General features: G+C 32.8%; 1 long non-coding RNA gene and 1 pseudogene across 1 annotated transcript; both read left to right on the top strand.

Annotated features, from left to right (window-relative positions):
* Nucleotides 1-526: 526 nt before the first annotated feature.
* LOC138899489 (uncharacterized) lies at nucleotides 527-1,595 on the top strand. The gene is made up of 2 exons (XR_011411165.1): nucleotides 527-761; nucleotides 1,276-1,595. It is a non-coding gene; the product is annotated as an uncharacterized lncRNA (long non-coding RNA).
* Nucleotides 1,596-6,200: 4,605 nt separating this feature from the next.
* Nucleotides 6,201-11,329, top strand: LOC104092990 (perakine reductase-like; annotated as a pseudogene).
* Nucleotides 11,330-17,748: the final 6,419 nt, after the last annotated feature.

Genomic DNA, 17,748 nt, shown 5'->3' with positions numbered 1-17,748 from the left:
GAAAGTTCTTCATCTAGAAATACCATTGCAAAACTAATAAGAGTGAATGAATTCTGGGGAAAGGGGATTATAAAGCCACAAAAGTTGATCCAAACAATTCTTGACTTTTTGTCTCCCATTCATTCCAAAAGTAGTCTCCCCCCATTCAGTCCTCCTATATTTCCTTGTATTAAAGATGGAACTTTTAATTGCCACATTAATATTTCATGGTCTTTAGTTGTGAATTCACAAAAAGAAAGTAGACAAAGAACACCATTTACATTGAAATTTTTAATGCCAACATAAATTTTCCTATTACTCCAAGTTAGACTTTATAATCTAACATCAAATACCCGGAATTAAAAAGTCCGTATAGAGGAATAGAAAGGAGGGAGAAAGAGGCGTAAAGCATTTAATGGGAAATATTTTAGAGGGTAAATCAAGAGGGTAATATCGTCATTCAATTTCTGAAGGATATTTTAGTAAAATAATTTCAAATAAAAGTCGGCACACCTATAAAATAGTATAGTATATTTACAAAAATTAAAGTAGAAATGGAAAAAAGAGATCAACTAGATTAAATGCATTTACTGATCAGATTTGCATTGACAAAATTCAATTAGTATTTAATAAATTCACCATAAATAGATGATCTCCGTTTACGTTTAGTATTTCTTAATAGCCTGACCCGGCGTAGCTGGACCTTTTTTCCTGTGGATCCTACGGATTCGTCATTCGATCGAAGCGGCAGAAGGGTTTTCACAACAACAACACGTTTACTTGTATAATAATTCTTTTACATTTTAGATTCATCAAATAAGTAGAGGATTTTGTTTCTAACATTGATTCCTTTTGTTGATTTATTTTTCCTGGATTTTTTAATTGACGATCATTACTTAGGGTTTGTACATGCATGGTTGTTGAATACGGGAATGTGGAAGGTCAGATTTTGTGACGATACAAATTAAATTTGGTCTCAGTGTGTAATTTTTGTTGTAAACCATGTTTAATTTGCTATTTGAAATTAAATATATAGATGGTTTGAGGGAATTCATATTTTTTCTTTTCTCTTTGTGAAACATCTCGAGAAGAAAAATGTTAAGAGTAATTAGTGGGCAATAGATAAAAGTTGATTTAGCTTTTAGTACATATTAGGGTTGAATCATAAATAATTTCTTTAAGATCTTATTCCTCTTTAAAAATGATAGTACTCCTATATAATTATTTTGTTATCAGAAAATTAGGATCCTAGTGTAAATATTTAATTAGTGATACAATTATTTTCTCCTCTTGCAGATTGGTAATGGATGGCATTGTTGATTCATTGAACAAGGCATATCAGGAATTTATAACAGCAGCAGCCATTGTACTAGAGACAAGAGAGACTTATGGTGACCAAAAAACAGCAGCTGTGAATTCTGCTATTGAAAATTTCCATCAACATTTGTTATTATTCAAATCTACTTGTGATGAAGCACAAGGATTTGTTGATTATTTGAAGCATAGTTTAGGATGCGAAAAATTTCCAGAATATGTGTCAATTGATATTCAGTGATGATGAGAAAATTACCAAGACATATATACATCAAAGCCTTAGAAATTTAGTCTTTATAAAATGATCCATTTTTAGGGTCATTCTTCTTGGAGTAATTAAACTGATTTTTGTTAATTGCATACTAGCTAGTTTGTTTTTGAGGTTTGCAAGTCGTAATGTCAATTCATGTATTTGAACATTTGACTTAGATAGATAGTGGAGTAGTTTTTTATTCATGGTTTTATTTTAGCAGTGAAGTTTAAGCCATTGACCATGCTTTGACATTTCACTGCAAATATGTGTTTTTAATTACTATCTACTTGGTAGAGGCCAATAAGATCTTGCTAAATTGGTAAAATTAAGGAGTCAATATGTTTTCCGTCTTGGTTTTTTTAATCTCCGTGAAAGATAAACAAGATGCCATGTTCATCCTATAAATTTCGGCCATTTAAAAATAGATTAAATGACTTTAAAAGCTTTTGTTACAGTGAATGACCATTTTACTCATAAATTAGGAGCTAAGGTTTTATGTTCCTCCTTGAAGAATTAGAGGGAATCATGCATATTTAATTGCTTTCAGGTTAATTGGGATATTTTTTCTTGTGCAAAAATAATAGGGATTTTCTTCAAAATAGGTTGTTGGTCAAAGCCAACAAGATCACTCAACTGCTTTCATTTTGCTTTGAGTTTGAAAATGTTTTTACGAGTTTAAGTAAAATATACGTTGTTAGTGTAATTTTTTGTTGTTGGTATTATTATAGTAACTTGTCTTATTTTTAAGATTATAAATTTCACATTTAAAATATGCTTACAAGATATTCATTGGGTGACCTTATAATTTTTTTAACAGAAATTATATGGATAAATCACTTGAAGTTCCAAAGTGTGATATCTGCCCCATTGGAGTAATTTTTGCTTGTATTAGAGGAATAGCTCTTGAAATTGTGATAGTTTCTTTATCTCATGTTATATTTTCGTGACTTCGTCATGAATGTGTGGGAATGGTGTGCACTTAGGCTCTTTTGGTACGAAAGATGAGGTATTAATTATCTCCATGAAAAAGTAGAATAACTAATCCCGAGATAATTAATTTCGGAATAACTTCTTTCCAACCAAACGACCGCTTAGTATTTCTTTTTAAGAGGGAACAAATCTCCCAATTTTGTTTACTAACCAAATGCTATCCCTTATGTTTTTCTATTATATAGAAATGAAAAGATGATCGACCAAAGGCTTATATGTCATTTTAACAAACTCCTGCATTGTTTGCATTTTCTAAATATTGCATTTCTTAACATGTAATGTTTGATACAAGTAGACCTCAGTACCCCACATTCCCCTAACCACAACTCTTCTTTTTGCATAAAGTACTGTGAAACTTTTTTCTTAAATGCATTGTATGTCACTGCAATTAGACTATTTTACGGGAAGTACTGTTTCCTCATTTGATAAAATGATTAATTTTGCTTTAGTCAAATAGAAGTTTTCATAGAGATAGGAAAATTAATTTTTTATAATAAGGCAACAAAAAGAAGTATTGATAAATATTTACAAGCTTTTCATATTTACCCATACAATTTTGCAGCAGTTTAAAAATAAAAATTAAATAGTTTTATTTATCCACATTATTTGAAAGCGATTTCAAACTAAAAATTTTTATATTCAAAAGTAATTTTAAAAAGTATAGTTTGTTAAACTTCAAAAATTAATTTAAGTAATGAGATTTGTACTGGGAGGCTATCTTTTATATACTTAATTGATGTAAAAATATAATCTATATGGTCTGAACTCCATTCTTCCATAATAAGTTTTCAACTATCAATAAATTGTCTTAAATATTACCTGTTATAATTTTTATATTGTTTCATTGTGAAAATTAGCATATGACAATTCTATAAAAAAAATCCTTAAATTGAGGAAAAAATTAAAATCCGTATAATTTATATAGACCTCTATCAAATATTTATTATTTTATCACCAGTTAACATCATTTTAAATGAGTTATAATAAAATATAATTTGAACTGCTATATTGAATTCCTACCATTTATATCATGTAAAAATATGTAATAATAAAAAACAATAATTTATATTATGTTAATACTTGTTTTAGTGCCTATTGTTCTCTTAGTTTGTAGCAGTTAATTGCCTCATTAGGAATGCAAATCCCCTTGAAAGTTCTCTTTGCTTATTGTACTAAAAATAATTCGTAATTTTGATGTATATAAGATATGAAGTAAAATCATAGTTTCTTTTTCATCTTTTATCATATTATAAAGAATAGCATTTCTTTCATCAAGTAGTTAATTGTTTTCACTGTAAAAACACATGCAAGACCAATTTGGATGTATTCCAGATTAGTTTACAGAAGATAGATTGGTATGATTTTTATTCTTGAAAATTATTAATATAGACGACACTTGCAACTTTTTAATGTATTCTCTTGTTAAATATTCAAATACATTGGGAAAATAATACCATTGATATCAATTTTTCAATTTGATGTTTGTGTTTGACATTAACCGGAGGTTAAATTGAATATTATAGCACGTAATCTTTTTATGTTAATTGAAGCAACTTAAACATGTTATAATTTGTAGCTTAATTTATGTAAATTATTATTTATTAAAACAATTATTGTGATCCCCAATATCATTCTCTATCCATAATTAAATGGATATAATAATAATAATAATTCATTTATCAAAAAAAAAAATAACTGAGCACCGACAAATAACAATTTTAAAATTATAAACGGGCCTTTCCTCATTTAGTTTTTTAATAAAATATAATTAACCTTTGCATTTTACTTCTCCGGCGTGACTTATTTCAATGGGAAATACTGCTACAGTTACTGCGAGGTCTCAATTCCAAGCTAATTAGGTTAACAATATTAATTCTCATTATCAATTTCGTTCTAATAGAGATTTGTCTCATTCCAATATTCAAGAAAGTAAGCTCTCTAAATATAGCAGTTCTCTACCAGAAAGAACGCCAAAAGCCAACTCTCATTAAAGCCAGATTCAAAAACTACAACGAAGAAGAAGAGAAAAGGTTGAATAATAAACGATAGGATTTGAAATCATTATTGATCACAACTGGAATTAAGGGAAAGAGAAAAAATATTTTGGGGATGGGGTTAATTAATTAATTAGTCATTAGACAACTTGGCAAAAATTTTGTAGAAAATCCTTTTACACAAAAAGTACCAAAAGTGTTTGGAGATTTGAAGTTTTTCTTCTTTTATTTTTGGAAAGATTTCTTGGGTTGATTTACGCAAATGCCCCCCTTTTTTAGGTTATTATTTAGATTTTGTCGTTATTTTATAAAACTTGTGCAAATATAGTTCTTAGAAAATTACCCTAATGTTTGCTCCTAAATTTTAACTCGTTCATAAAATATTAGATTGTGATTTAATGTTTGTAATAACTTACAAATATTTTAGATTGTAGTCAAACATTTTGTCATAAAAATTTCAGTTTGCTGACATAAGATATTTTTACATATCTATACTACTTTTAAAATTTATTTACTCTCGATATAAAAGTTTTAACTTAATTACAAGCTGATAGATAATTTATCAAAATAATGTATTAAAATCTAATCTTCCCTATTTTTTTCTCCTTCTTATTCCTCATCCAATCTTCCAATAGAGGATGCATGACCGCTTTGCAGCTTAAGCTAATGAAGTCTAGCACATGGAGGACTTGCTCAAAAGGTGATTAAGAATTTTAGCTTTACTGCCAAAAACTTTTCCCTTTAGCTTCTAAATTAGATGCGAGCAAATTGAATTGAAAATCCTATTAATCCATTAAAAATATTTATTGATAGTCATTACAAAGTTTTGAAGCTTTAAATTCAAAAATCGAATTTTATAAAATTGTTATTTATTTGGATTGTGTGTTATTGTAAATGATTAGGAATATCTTTGGAGTTTATATCCTAATTTTGAGAGAATTTGGTGAAGATTCGAGGTGATTTTGGTTACAATATCAAATTGAAACTCGAAGAAGAAAAAGACATAAATAAATTGTATATATATTTTTTATTTCAGTATAGAAACGACACACAAAATATATACAACTAACATAATTGTATACAAGTTGTATATAAATTATATGTAAATTGTAGTTTTTTACTAGATTCTATACAATAAAGAAAATTGTGTTCAAGTAGTAGATAAATTATAGATTTTGATCGAATTTGTGTATATTTTGTATCAAACTTTAGTTACATTCTATACTAGATAAATAAGTTTAAAATTTTGTATATATATATATATATAGTATATCTTTAGGTCTTAGTCAAAATGATCCATCAATTGCAAGAGAAATAAGAAGAAGGCTATTTATTGAAAATTTTCTCAATTTTTGTGGAAAGAACTTTTTGCCAAAACACACTACATCCACTGCTTAAAAAAGAAATTGAAAAAACTTGAACAAAAAGGTTTTGGAAAAAGAAGTCCAATATCTCAAGAAAAATTTTCACGTACAAACGCAAACAATTGAATGAGGCAAATAAAAAACTTGTAAAGAGGGAAAAACCAGTAGTCTATATATGAATATATCAGTGCCACATTACCACATAGCAATCAATCATCACTTCACCAGAAAAGAAAACGACTCCTCAACTCTAACTGGAACATATATCTTCTTTGGATTCTCTAAGATTATCATGTCCAAGTATGTGCGATTGAGTAGCTTTTTCAAGCATTTGGATTTTGGTGCTGGAATTTAGCAGTCTGCACAGAAAATGGAGCACAACCCACAAATCCAAATTCCAAGACTCAAATTGGGTACCCAAGGCCTTGAGGTAATTGCAAATATTTTAGCTCTGATTTCTATTTCCCATCGGGTTTTGAATAAATAGTGTTTTGATATTGATCTGCAATTACTGATCACAGAAGTTGTTTTTTTTGTGGTGACAACCAATTAGTTTTTCATGAATTTGTTTGGATCAGTATGTATAACCTAAAGTTCAATTAACTTAATTGCAGATGTATGTTTCATCTGACCAATTTTCCATTCTACTTGTTTTGAAGTTAAAGTTAGGTCTTGAAATTTTAGTAGTACTCTGTTTGTTTTCATTTCTGTATAGTAATAGATATTTAGGACTTTTACGTGAGAGGAGGAAAGAAGAGTATGCTACCACGATTGTAGCTATATTTGATTGTATCATAAGTGAGTTTATCTTTAATGAATTCCGTGTGAGTTTATTTGATTGAAATTTAATGCCTTTACAGAGGCAGTGTTCATTGTTACTCCTTCGTTTCATTTTCTTAACAATGATGAATCCCTTGGGTACTCTACCGCCTTTGGTTATACTTTAGTTATTTTGTATATGCCCAATTAACTCACTGTTATTTTCCTTGATTGTCCCATACACTCTCCAACAGTTCACTTAACTGAGAGATTGCTACTCATAGATCGGATCATAAACTCCTTCAAACCCGGTGTTAGAGGGTTCACATAGTGTCATGGTGTGAGCTCCTATTGAATCCCACCTATGTAATATACTCCTCCTATTGAAATTTAATAAAAAACTCTTTCTAACCCTTATTTCTACTATTGAAAGAAAGACTTTGGTTCTCAATATATGTGAACTGAGAAGAAAATAAAAGTCAAGGTTTACTTGTGTGCTAGAAGCTTTAAATCTTCACCTGATCATTTTCCAGGTATCGGGTCTAGGCTTTGGCTGTGGGGGACTTTCTGGCATATTGAATGCTCCTTTGTCACATGAAGCCGGATGCTCTATCTTAAAGGAAGCATTCAACAAAGGCATCACCTTCTTTGACACAGCAAATGTATATGGTCATGGCGGGTCACAATGAGATAATGGTGGGAAAGGTATGTTTCATTGATGAGAAAACAAGGCTAAGAAAACAGCACTGAGGTTGTAATGCATATTGGATCAGTGCACTGTTCAATATTTTTATGTCAATCAATGCATCATCGTTCATTTGAAGATTTAGAACCAATATAATCACCCGATGTTGCTGAGACTTGTACCTATTCTTAAGCTGTCACATAAATAATGATTTTCTATTCGTAAATGGTCATTTTGGGATAATCAGGCACTGAAACAGCTTCCTCGTGAGCAAGTCCAACTGGCGACTAAATTTGGCTGTATATTTTCTGAGGACTACCTCGAGTTTCAAGTCAAAGGTACTCCAGAATATGTCCGGCAATGTTGTGAAGAAAGTCTCAAGCGGCTTGATGTGGAGTACATTGATCTATATTATCAGCATCGGACAGATACATCTGTGCCTATAGAGCAAACTGTAAGTATCGAGTTTTATCCATGTTATTGCCTCTGGCAGTTAATATGCTGTAGAGAAACTTGATTTTCTTGAATCAACGTCATGAGAAAAAAGATGGGGGAACTCAAGAAGCTAGTGGAGGAGGGCAAGATTAGGTACATTGGCTTATCTGAAGCCAGTGTGGACACAATTGAGAGGGCACATGCAGTTCATCCCATCACTGCTGTACAAATGGAGTATTCTCTTTGAACTCGTGAGATAGAAGAGGATGTAATTCCGCTTTGTAGGCATGTTCGAATTTGATAACTTTTCTACCTCTCAAAAATTAAGATATGATGAAGATCAACATTGTTGCATAATATGAAACCATAATTTGCTTTTTGGATTTCACTATTTTTTGTTTGTAGTCTTGGTTTGGTTATTGATCAAGATTTGATAGGTAGCAGAACAGAACTCCTCAATCTTTCTTAATATCTTCTCTGCCTCCTTAATATAGGGAACTGGGCATTGGGATTGTTGCATATAGCCCCCTAGGTCACGGCTTGTTTGGTGGGAAAGCAGTAACAGAAAGCTTGCCTGCAGAAAGTTTGATGGTAAGTAATTGCAGTAGTTGCTAGTATATGTTAGGTATCACACAGTTCCTCTCGGATTTATTTCCCTTAGATGAAGTATTCATCATTCTCCTTCTCTTGTTTGGTATAACTATCATAGTGCATAATAAATCTACAAGGGTTTGAAGAGTTGAGACTAAGTAACTGCATGGTCATCGCCAGTGTTTTAAAAGGCGTTTTCGGGGCGAGCCCCGGAGCGAGGCGTACCAAAAACGCCCCGGGGCAATGGTGTGGGGCATACGCCCAGCAATTTGGGGCGTACGCCCGGACGTTCGAGGTGCGTTTTTTTAGTGAGGAGTAAGGCCCAGAGACTTTTTCAAATTAAAACAAAATTTGTTTAATAAGTCCTTCATATAATACCCAAATTCTCAAAAGTCAATTTGGTAAATACTCAAAAGGTTTAAAAAGGAACTCAAAAGTATTAAATTTAAAAGTCAAGACCTTTTTTATTGATTGAAGCCCTAATTCATGGTCTTTCCCAATTCTTTATCTTGTCCGCTAGTCTGCTAATATCTTCCAAAAGCAACAAATATTTAATTTTTTTTTACAAATACAAAGAGAATTCCATTCTCCTTCATAGCAGCAAGTTCAAAGTTCAAATTGCAGGTTAATTATACTTTTTGTTCCTCCATGTAGAAAACTTTATTCTTTTAGACTCAAGTTGCTTGTGCTTGTAAGTAGCGTATAATAGATTGTTTTGACTAGTTTTTTATGGGGATGAAACGCGCGCGCGCGCACACACACATATATATATAAATATATATTTCACATATTTATAGTTTTCTTCAATTTTTATGCAATTTTACCTGTTTATAAATATTTACTGTCATTATATTATTTTATAAAATATTAAAAATTAAATACCTATGGGGCTTACGCCCTGTGCCTCGGGGCTTACGCCTCGCTGAAGCATATGTAAAATGTCTCGCCTTACGCTCACGCCTTTTAAAACACTGGTCATCGCTCATACGTCACCTCTTCTTTATTCCAGCAAACTTAGTCCGAGATATGGATGAGTTAGTTCTCTATATAGAATTAACTAGTCCTCAATCTCAAACTTGTTGGGGTCAACAATATGAATCTTCTCTGTTTGTTCTGCTTTATAATTCAGTCTTCTTTCATTCCAACACTAGCTTATTGTTTTTATTTATTGAGATAAATTATGGGTTCTCTAAATCTCATATTATCCGCACAAGGACTTGTATCTCGACAGGAAAATACACATCCCGAAAAAGAATAAAGAGACTCCTAACAAACACTGGACTTACTGCAAATGTTACAGCAACAACTAAGCCAAAATCCCAACTACTTCATATAGCTTATATGGATCCTTTGCTTCTATTAGTTCTGTACTTAGTAATGTCCCTGTTGGTTCAAAGAAATTGTATGTTTTTGAGATAATCACCCCCATGTTAATCTATGTCTACTTTGTCAATTTTATTACCTTTAATCATTACAGTGTCTCACCCATGTAGCTGCGCATATGGAGGTCTACATAGAGCATAACCAAGCCATCTCAAATGACTTTCTCTCGTTTTCGTACCCTCCATTGAACGTGATATAATTATATCTAATTTTTAAAGAGTGCATATCCATCTTAAATATGAATTTCAACAGTATATGTTGTGATGTTGGACCTGAAAGCATAACTAAGTACTCTCATATTACATTATTGGTCTCATACCATTTTAAATAGCTTGTTTTCCGCTTTGTTAGTATCTTCTTATCGCATAACACGCCTCTAAAACTCCTTATTTCATTCTACCATCTATTTTAGTTCTATGTGTTGAATCAGCATCTATTTAAATTGTCTGCATTTAGACACTAAAATATATGTTATGTGCAAGGTTTGGTAAACATGAATGGAAATATTGGGAGTTGGGTTAATGTTATTTCACTCTCTGTTTTGTTAGGGTTCGCATCCAAGGTTTAGTGGAGAGAATTTGGAGAAGAACAAAGTACTGTACTCAAGATTTGCTAACTTAGCAGCAAAGCATAAAGCACACCTCCTCAACTAGCTTTATCGTGGCTTCTGCATCAGGGAGATGGTGTGGTTCTGATACCTGGTATGATATACCTTCTTCGTTAACAAAAGTTTATACGGATAAAAAGGGCAGCCCGGTGCACTAAGCTCCCGCTATATGCGGGATCCGGGGAAGGGCCGAACCATAAGGGTCTATCGTACGCAGTCTTACCCTTCATTTTTGCAAGAGGCTGTTTCCTTGAGATGTAGTTAGAATTATATTTTCTATCCGTTAATTTAATTTCTTTCCTCGAGATGTAGTTAGAATTGTTAGATTCTTGGTCATCGGACCAATTTTCTGTTGATGGTGTTTCTTTGTTAACTGCAATATGTTCATATTAGGATAAAGCATAATTGGTGAAGAAATTAAAGACTTGGTTTTTGATTATCCTCCTCTTCGATTAGGTGAAAATCTAGTCTAGCGGCATACTGTCTGACCTTTCATACAAATTTGGCTAATATGTTGCAGGAACAACAAAGATTAAGAACTTAAATGGCAATGTTCAATCCCTAGCAGTGAAGCTTACACCAGAAGATGTGAAGGAAATCGCGGATGCTATCCCTATTAGTGAAGTCTGTGGAGAAAGAGAGCATGAATTGATGTCCAAGTACGAGTATCGGTTAGCTAATACACCGTTAAAGCAGTAACATTAATCACAATCTCATTAAATAAATCAACAATTCTGTTTTCATTAAGTTGAGCTTATCTTGTAGATGTCCATGTATTGTTACCCCTTGTTGATGCGCATATCAAAACTAATTATTATCCAAGCCAAAGCTATCCTTTGCCAGTTGCTTGATAACACATATCTTTTGTGCTTGATTTTAAAATACATGAGGTGTATTTGCCGTTGAGTCATATTGCAGCGGTGTTCAATGTAATTTAATACTGATACAAAATAAGGTAATTTGTATATTGTGGCACTTTAATGTTCATATTCCATTATTACGTACTGTTTTTGTTGTTGTTATTGTTGCGGTGGTGTCGGGCCAATTTGGGTTATTCTACAGCATATTTTACATTCTCTCTCATCAATATAGGTACCAAACAACTGCATTCACCAACGCTTAGACAAGTGGATAAGAAAAAACCTAACTTGGCATGTTTTGGCCAAACTTCTAGAAAGTTAGAAACAACTGCATCATCAGCTTAGCATGTTTTGGCCGAACTTCTAGAAAGTTAGAAACAACTGCATTCACCAACGCTTAGACAAGTGGATAGAAAAACCTAACTTATAAGCATGTTTTGGCCAAACTTCTACCAAGTTAAAAGCACTTTTTACAATAAAAGTATTTTTTTGAAAATTTGAGGTGTTTGGTCAAAATTCGAAAGTGGTTTTGGTGGGAAGAAACTAATAATTTCATTTTTTTAGGAACTTAATTATTTGAAAAGAAAAACAAAATTAGAAAAATAGTGAACTTTTTCCAACGATGGATCTTCTAGATAGTTTTCTTGAGGGATTAAAGTCTTAACAAAACCACAATCTATATTATATTAAAAGCACGAAGGCCCTTAGAGAAATGTCGTTCGCCTTTTTTACCCCTTAAAATATATTTTATATTGGATTAAAATGTAATTTAACTATTTTTATAATATTTAGGACATTTAAATCAACTAAAATTTTGGTTATTAAACTTTTCCTTATTTGAACTATGTATGAATCCCTAATATTTAGGATAACTAAACAAATTAAGATTTTACCTTTTATAAAAAAAATTCTAAAACCACTAAGATTTTATTTTTATAGATCATTTCCGGGGATAAAGAATATTATTTACCCTATGTAGTTGAAATCTCCATGTTTGCGTCATGTATTGTATATTATGACTTAAATAGTTTGAATCTTAAATTGAGCAAATAATTATAGGGAGATTGGTTAAGAAAATAGAGTGACCCCGCAGAAGTACAAATATCTATAATCAAGTAGACATTATATAGGACCTAACAAAATTTATATAGGACCAATTATATATTAGATTAGAGTAGAATTACTCAACTTTTTATTCAAAATAATTCTTTTTAATTCTTTTTTCACCGAAGAATTTTTTTCAATTTTCTCCATGATATTTAGGAGCTTTAATCAAATAAATTTGTGCATAAAATTCTTCCTTATTTTAATCATAGAGAAAGTTTCAATATTAACTATCTTGTATAAATCCATTTCTTATTTAAATTATATAACGTATCAATTTAATAAAAGACAAGTAATTCCAAAAAAAAAAAAAAATCCACAGAATAAGTAAGAGTATAGCTATTGTCTTTTGTAGGTTTGAATTGTTCTCTTTCATAGAATTTATAACCAATTAATTTTATATAATTTAATTACCTTTGTAAACAAAAATATAGAAAGACTAAGTAGAAAACTATTCAAAGTCGACAGTATCGGTCGATACTCCTTTGATTTTTCTTATTCTTAGTTATAGAATTATAGTCATCGTAGAATTAAAATTAATCAATTCTATATGATTTAGTTATCTTAGTAAAATAAAAACTAAAAAGAAAAATAGAGAAAGATTTTTTGTCAAAAATTATGTTTATTCTTTAGTCAAACACTCCTTGTATAATTACTATAATTAGATATAAGTTATCCAATAACTATAGTTATTATATTCCTTAATTTAATATCAGCTTTTTTATTTATAAATAACACTTAACAATTGCACATCAAATATGCATAGCTTAAAAATATTTGTATAAATCTTTAAAGTTTATACTTATTGAGATGGGATACACACGCAAAGTGCGTACTCTAAGACTAGTTTTAAAGAAAAATAAAAAAAATCTAAAAACATATCTTTTAGCTTTGTTTAGGTAGTAATAACCTTTTGTAATTTTTCTTTATGCTTGGTTCCTTTTCGTGTGATGTAGCTTGAACCGTGTAGTTCTTTTAGAGTAGATTAGGACTTAAGAAATAAAAGAGAAAGAGTGATGTGATTCCTTGGCGCCTTTGTAATGACCTGACCGGTCGTTTTGAGCATTCACATTCCGTACGGTGGCTTAAGGTCTTGAGTAGCTTCATATGATGCAGTATGACTTGCCTATATAGTCAGTTTTGATTTTCGAGTGGTACATATTGATTTGAAATAATGATTCTCATTTTAGAAGCTTTACGTTGAAAGAGTTGACCAAGTTTGACTTTTGTGTATTTGATCTTGTATCGGAGTTTTAATAGTTCTGTTAGGTCTGGACGGTAATTTTGGACTTAGGAATATGTCTGTATTTGTATTCGGATGTTTCTAGAAGGTTTTGGCTCAAATTGGCGAAAGTTGGCAATTTGAAGGTTTGGAAAGTTCATAGGTTTGACCAGAAGTTGACTTCAATGTTATCAGGTTCGGACTATTGTTCCGAAAATTAGAATAGTTTAGTTATGTTTATTTGAAACTTGTGTGCAAAATTTGAGGCGATTCCTAGTTGTTTAGACGTGTTCGACGTAAGTTTGGAATTTAAAAAGTTGAAACATTCATTAAGCTTGATTTGAGGTGCAATTCGTGGTTTTGATGTTATTATGTGAGATTTGAGGCCTCGAGTAGGTCCGTGTTATGTTATAGGACTTGTTGGTATGTTCGGACGGGGTTCCGGGGGGCTCGGGTGTATTTCGCGGTGGTTTTGGACCATTTTTGTTGTGTTGCATTGCTAGTTTTTCTCATGAGTCTGATAAGCATTGCGTTCGCGGTCAAGCTTCCATGTTTGCGGAGAAAAAATGTGGCATGCGTGAAATTTATGCATAGCATTCGCAATATGGGACCGCGTTCTTTGAGTGATGGAAGAGGTCGAGCTGAAGGCTAGCGCGTTCGCGACTGGTGCTCGCGTTTGCGATGATGTGAAACCAGTTGGCCTTCACGTTCGCAGGATAGAGGGCGCATTCATGAAGAGGTTTTTGGAGGCAGTGCAGTTTATTGCTTCGCGATTGCGATGGTACAACCGCGATCGCGTAGGGTATTGTTGGGGTAGTGCATATAAGATATTATATTCGAAGGTTTTACTCATTTTATCATATTTTGATATTGGGAGCTCGGATTTCAGCGATTCTTTAGGAGATTTTCTCCACTTGGAATGGGGTAAGTGCTCTTGACTCGATTTTGATTATTATTCATTGTTATATCTTCGATTTTATTATTTGATTGATGAATCTAAAATAGAAATTGGGAGTTTTTGTCAAAAAAAAATCTAAATTGAATAATATGATTTTGAAAATTGATTCGGAGTTGGAATTGGATGAAACTTGTATAGTTGGACTCGTATTCGAATGGGTTATCGGAATTTGTGAGTTTTGTTGGGATCCGAGTGCGTGCTCGAGTTGACTTTTTTGTTGACTTTGAGTATTTGATTAAAGATTTAGCCTTTATCGTTTGGTTTTGATTCCTATGGCATTATTGATGTTTTTGAGTTGAATTTTGCTAGATTTGGACCATTCAGAGGTCATTTTGCGTGGGAAGGCATTTTGAAATATGGATTTGGCTTGTTTAAGGTAAGTATCTTACCTAAACTTGGTTGAGGCACTAATTGCCTAAGTTATTTGTGATAATTACGTGCCATGGGTGGCGCACATGTGTGGGGTTGAGACCATGTGCGTGCACCGGGGTATTATTAATGCTTAGTGTAATGTTTAGGCTATGATATGCCTTGGATTGATTTCTAAGCTTTGTACTATGATGATTCTTATATTTGTACCCCTGTTGTGAGCCATCTGAACCATGTTTGAGGTTTCATTGAGGTTCATCTCCTAATTGAACCTTATAATTGATACTTTCGTGATGTATTTGCCTGATTTGAGCTATGATAGCACACTTTGCATATGCATACTCCTTAGCATGTTACTTATACAAGTCTAGGGGTATAAAAATTGATATTCATTAATCATGTACATGTATTCTTGTATATCTGCATGCAGTGTGATATAGACTAGACTGGTAACACGTGACCACACCGTGCGGATTGTGATTATGAGCACATGACCATGTCGTGCGGCTTGTGATTTTGGGCACATGAGCACGCCGTGCGAATTGTGATTATTGGCACGTGAGCACGTCGTGCAGGTTGTGATTATTGGCACGCATCCGTGCAGTTGATATTATTAGCATGTGAGTTGCCCTGTGGATCCGAGATATTATTATTATTGGCACGTGAGTTATTTGTGCGGTTGATATTATTAGCATGTGAGTTTTATGTGCAGCACGTGAGTTGTCCATACGGATCCGAAATATTGTTATTATTAGCACGTGAGTTTTCTGTGCAGCATGTGAGTTATTTGAGCGATTGATATTATTAGCATGTGAGTTGTTCGTGCAATACGTGAGTTGTCCGTGCAGCGTGTGGATATGGATTTATCTCCCTAGGGTCACCCTCTCATGTTCTCTCTTGGTGGTGTACACACGGTTTGAGAAAAACTGATCAATGGTTTGGTTCGGATTTGGTATTTCTGAGGAAAGACTGGTTAGTGTTTGATTTGGTTATTGCATTTCATCTATACTTGAAATTTTCCTTGGTTGTTTACCTGATTTATTTACATATTTTTTTTATATGTTGGATTGTTGACTGAGCAAAGTACGTTAAGTTATTGTGTGCACCAAGGTGATTTTGTTTGTGATTCATGACTTGATCATATTATTGTTTTGTACTTGTTGGAATTATAAAGTGTACAGGTGATTAGCGAGTATTATTTATAATTATTGCTTTTATTACCTCGATGAGGTTAGTTATGATACTTGTTGAGTACATGGGATCGGTTGTACTCATACTACACTTTTGCACCTTGCATACAGATCTTGGAGCTGAGTTGTTGTGGATGGCAGAAGTTGGCATTGAAGATGTACCTGCTTTTCGGATATAACTACCACTTGTCCTTGGTAGCTTTAGACTTGTAATCTGTTTACGTATATTCCAAATAGATGTTGTATTTATTTTCATACTAGCTTTGTAATTCTAAGTATCAGTGGCTTATGACTTGTACTACTAATCCTTGGGTTATTGTATAAAAATTGAGTTATTTCACTTATTGATTTTCTTATTATTTTCATTAGAATTATGTTGACTGATGTTTGACTTACCTAGCGAGTTGGGTTAGGTGGTATTATGACTAGGTAAATTTTGGGTCATAACAAGTTGGTATCAGAGCTCTAGGTTCATAGGTTCTACAATTCATGAGCAAGTGTCTAGTAGAGTTTTGCAGATCGATCTGATGACGTCCATACCTATCTTCGAGAGGCTACAAGGCATCTAGAAAACTTCCCATTTTTCTTTCTTATCGTGCGACTTTGATTCAGCTTGAAGCGTATATCTTTGATTTCCTTCCATCCACTCATATATTATATTGAGCAATCGATATCAGTTGTGCACATCGGTTTGTGATGTCATGGATGAGGTGCAAGAAGTGTTCTCTGTGTTGTAGAGATAAGCCAGTTTGGAGGACTTGAGGCCAGGTTTAGACTGCAGCTTGGACTCGGTGGTTTCAGTTGTGTGAGTATGTTCTTTCAAACTTTTATGTCCGGTGTTGTCCCTAGGAGTGATATTGATGGCTCAGTGAGTGATTAGATAGTTATATGATGAGTATTATGTGACCGAGGACTATGCTTAGATGATTTGGATGTGACCTGAAGAGTTTTGCTTAGGATGCGAAAAGGCTATGGATGCTTGATTTCTGTCTTGATGTGTTGTACAACCTCGAGTTATGAGTGTGTTAATGGATCTTTTATGTTGCTCATTTGTGGAATGAAGTAGATTCTTATGTCTTGTTGAGGATTTTAGACTCGGAAAGATTAAGTGATCTCATAGTGGTTATGACAATTATAGGGTCATAGAGAGATGCCAATTTGAGGCTAAGTAGGTGGGTATCTCATGCGGGATGTTCTGTAGTTGTGTGATCCTTATGATGTTTCTATGAAGAGTTCACTTTTTATCAAGTAGGATGTATGTGCTAAAATTAGAGTACGGATTGCTCAAGGATGAGTATACATGTGGTAGACGGTTTGGAGTATTTTATGGCTAGTGCTACATGGGCTTATGAGGGATTCAACTAGGGTAACAGTACGAGATCATGACAGTTATGAAGTAAGTGTATTGTGGGTTATCAGATGTTAAGTTCTGTAGCTTCGAGCCAAGTGGAGGAGTTTATTAGCGCCGATCAAATTGCATGGTCATGTGTTATATTAGTTTTGGATTGAGGCATACTTGTAGATCAGTTATGACTTGAAGGGAGCTAACTTCGAGGATGACTCGAGCAAGAGAATTGCAGGGTGTATGATGTACTATATATACTTTATAGGCAAATAGAAATCTAGAAATAATTTAGGGTTGATACTGATTGTGGATGTAATGTAAATGTAGAAGGGATTCACTCGGTTGC

The sequence above is a fragment of the Nicotiana tomentosiformis genome, chromosome 9 (genome assembly GCF_000390325.3).
Source record: "Nicotiana tomentosiformis chromosome 9, ASM39032v3, whole genome shotgun sequence".
Lineage (NCBI taxonomy): Eukaryota > Viridiplantae > Streptophyta > Magnoliopsida > Solanales > Solanaceae > Nicotiana > Nicotiana tomentosiformis.
The sequence above is the reverse complement of the archived record's forward strand: the minus strand, read 5'-3'. Positions and strand labels throughout refer to the sequence as shown.